We start from the raw sequence: 4,327 nt of genomic DNA on the forward strand, positions 1-4,327 counted from the left end.
CTGGTGTCGCACCCTGGCTTACTTTGCCCGGCCCTCAAAAGGGCAGCGAGTCAAAGGAGTTCCAGGGTCTGGCTAGTCGATCTTCATTCTTCACTGGCTCTTCATCTTGACTGGGTCGAACCCCCCCTCAGCTCTCCGGGTTCCGCCTTTCATACTGTCTCTCACTGAGGGGCGGGGCTGGGAGGGATCACAGCATCCCCCACAGCTCCCCAGGGTGGTGGCCGTAGGAGACGTGTTTGTGGCCACCGTTATACAACCGCGTGTCACCCTCCTGTAACACCTCTACACATGCGCAAGTACGGAGCCTTCCTGAACGATCAATGCTTCCGACCCGGTGTTAAGGACCTGAATGAAGGGTTCCTGGGTAGTGGACACCAGAGTTAGAGCTGCGACTAGCGATGCACTGTAGGCTGACTTCCCTGGCATTACCTCCCGTGGGCACTAGTCCACTCACACCGCATGTAGGCTCTATTGTCATTGCAAATGTAAAAGTAAAGAGTGTACACACACGAAATGGAGAGCGACTCCGCACTATTTAGTACAATAACGAGGGCAGAAATGTAGCATTAGTTAAAAAAATATGGAGGACTAACATTTCGGACCCAGGAATGCGACCCTTTATTTTCCACAATGTCTTCTTGTTGACCAGTTTTCTCTAACGCTACATTTTTCAGGAAAGTAACCCCCGTGTTCGGCAAAGTCTGTCTGTATGACCAAAACATAATTTTGTCCAGTCATCGCAGATTCTACTTTTGACCCTTGCACACACATTGTACCATGTAAACTAACCATCTAAAAGGCACCCATGATTATGTAAAAAATTGCAATATTTCACTGATTTACTGCAATATTTACTGAAAGCTCATCTCTGGCTGGATGACGCCTACCGCTGCATGCACTCCTGCAGTGAGAGGAGCCTGCGAGTACAGTGAAAGCGATGGAGATTCTTTGTGTCATCCTCCTGGTTACAGATCTTCCCAGACTCCACTTCACACGTGCAGCACTCTCCACCCACACCTCCACATCCACACACTCATGGTGGTGGCCTCGTTCTCCTTCAGTCTCCTCCTGCTTCACACTGCTTCCATAAACTTGGATGTCTGGTCGTGGAGTTATACCTTCATCTTAATATTTCACCTTCACTTCTTCACATTTCACTTTCACTCCTGGCCACGTTTCAAAGCAAGGGCGTATTTTTATTAGTTTTTCATGAGAGGACTCATTGCAGAACTTTAGCTTTCACTTGGTGATTTCAACCTCATCTTGTGGATTTTCTCACGTATGCTTCGAAATTCTGACCATGCAAATTAATTTCCACACAGCGCACTTGAAGGCCTTCTTACCCTGCGTGTTTTCTTGGGTACATTAAGATATCGTAAATCTATAAATGACGTCCGACACAGTGCAATTGAAGCGATTTTCAGGTGTGTGTGTTTCCTTGTGACTGTGGAGATTGGATGACCTTGAAAATACCTCCCTGCACATGGTGCACTTGAAGGGTTTCTGACCAGTGTGTGATCCATGATGTAGAAATATTGGCTGCATTGGTGCCTTTTATAACCAGACTTTGTTGAATGTCTGCAGATATACATTACACACACGCAGTACACCCAGCAGATATACATACACATCACGCGAAATTAGATGTTCTGATCCCAGGTGAGGTGACGGGAAGCAAAGAAACCCAGCAGATCCTGCAAGGACCGAAGGTGGACGTGCGACGATGCTGATGGATCACAACGGGAACAAATTATCTGCTATAGTTTTGGTTATTGCTGTTGTTCCTTCAGTTGTCGCTGCTGTTGTGCATACCTTTGATCAACGCCAGGAAGTAAAGCCCATTGGGAAGTGCAAAATGTTGGTGGTCCAGTCCCATGAGGGATTAACGCCTTTGATCAACGCCTTTAATCAGCGCCTTTCATTGATTGTAAGACTGTGTGATTGTAAGACTGTGTGTATGTACACTCGTGTGTCAATCAGTCTCGCGCTAGAAGGGCAATCTGCAGAGCAAGGAGGTGAGCGTCCAACCTCAGTAAAATGCCTCTCCCCCCTAAGATCCAAATCTTTTATCTTTCATGCTTAAGGTAATGGACCCGTTGTTCTTATGTCTGAATATATTAGTGCATCTGCGTAATTGTGCGCATACCTTTTCAAAGATGCGCATATCTCTATGTAATTAAGTGAATATTGCGAAAGAAGTTCCAACATAAATACGTCTAGACGACGAGGGTAACTTATTCTATTCAATAAGCCAAAATGTTTATAATTTCGGTCATGAACTTTTGAATAATCACCTTATTCATACAGCTTATAAGAGTGGTTTATAATCATGGATTGAGTGTGAGTTCATTCATGAGCAGTATTTGCTCAGGAAAACATCCCCGATGACACTTAACCATACACAATTATGGTTAAACAAAGTAAACTGTAGTCTCTCAAGTTCAGCTCAGACAAGATCATCGAAATTATTTTCAAAGACGTCTGAGGTCCTTAGCCATGGCTGGGCTTCGGCTCAACTCATAGAAATCATGAGCATATTTGGGACAACACTGTGCTTGCCTATATTATTTTCAAAAACGCCAGATAATCACTGATCATGACTTAAAATAGCTTATTTCAGCAAATTATTGCGTAACATTATGCTTTAACGTGTTGTGTATGTATTTCGTGTTTAAAATTTGTTTACGATATGAAACTGGCATAAATAAAGCCACTGTATATAGTATTTGACACTGAAATCAATCATATCTACTGTTTTTGTCACGCACATGGTGCCGATCGCCGGAGTGGTAACAGCCTTCAGAGCGGTTTCCCGGAACCGCCGGATAATGGTAAAAGCCAGATAATCGTCTTGAATAATATGCAAAACCGGGGGTCGGATATGCTAACTGGGGGTGCAGTATTAGATTCGCATTAGAATTATTAGAATCACACTATGCTTGTATGTATGATTTATATATATGTATGCCACACCGGGGGTCGGAAATGTGAACTGTGGTGTGCGGGATTAAAAATGCATCACAATGATTAGAATCAACCTGTGGTCCTATTATAATCACATTTCCCACTGCTGGGTAAATGTGCCATCTCAATGGAATCGAATATCTCTATACAGTATATATAAAATAAATTACCGGCACAGGCCTATTCAAAACTTACAATTACAATAATGATTGTCATAATTACTCTTGTAATAATTGTACATTACGCACAATTAAAAAATATATGCAAAACATGTAAAGTATACGGAGACCTACTTCCTCCGTACAATGGATAATATTCGTGGCAAAAGTCAATGTGTTAAATTGAGTGCTAGAGTTTGTTTGAGTTTTTTACATTGATGTGGTGCTTCGTGATCATTTAGGATTACTTGTTGAAGTGGTTTATAAGAGGGTTCAATTCCTGATATTACTGTCGTGCTTAAGTGGCCCTGTTGAGCTAAATTTGGAATGAGTCTGCGTTGACCACTATGCTCAACATTTTAAACATTGGTAAAAACGACTTCAGATAATCTATTTCAGGATGTACATGTGAAGGGGAATATAGAATAGAAGGATGTGCGAGAGTGGGTTAATCATTATCAAGATTGTGCAAAAAGAAAACCTCTTTCCAACGCATACAGTCCCCCTCACCCCTGCAGTCGATCACAGTGTCAAGGGTAAACGAGCTGGGGGCACTGGATATCCTGGGTCCATTCCTTAAAACATCAAGGTGAAATAAATATTTTCTTGTTGGGACAGAGTACTTGTTGGCCCGTCGCATGGTCACTACAAAATATGATGGCTGTGACTATAGCAGAGGCCTTTCTCCACGAGTATGTATTGGACAAAGGCCACCCTGAAAAACTGCTCACAGACCAGGGTCGATATTTTTATGCTAAACTGTTGTGTGATGTCTGTGATATCATGGGCACTAAGAAAATTCGAACTTTACCATACCACCTTCAGTGTGAAGGACAAGTAGAGGGGCTTAACCGCACGCTGTCCGCAATGTTGTGGCATGTTGTCACGGATGATCAGATAGACTGGGACTGACACATTCCAGGAGTCTGAGGGGCATACCGTAGCGCGCCACATGCATCGACCGGGCTCTCCCCCTTTTTTATATACGGTAGGGACCCTGGGCCACCTATTGAGGACCAACTGGTAGCTTTCCCTGCTAAATCGGTTTCGTGGCCAGCATCCCTCAGGCTGCCACTAGAAAAGCTGCGAGATGCTCGCGAAGCTGCGCTAGCGGAGTCTAGCAGATCGCAATCAGTAAACGAATGCTTGTGAAAAAAGACAGAAACACCAGTGCCTTCGAGCAGGCGGATCGGGCCTGGTTACAC

The sequence above is a fragment of the Petromyzon marinus genome, chromosome 79 (assembly GCF_048934315.1).
Source record: "Petromyzon marinus isolate PM22_M1 ecotype Great Lakes invasive population chromosome 79, UKy_Petmar_22M1.pri1.0, whole genome shotgun sequence".
NCBI lineage: Eukaryota > Metazoa > Chordata > Hyperoartia > Petromyzontiformes > Petromyzontidae > Petromyzon > Petromyzon marinus.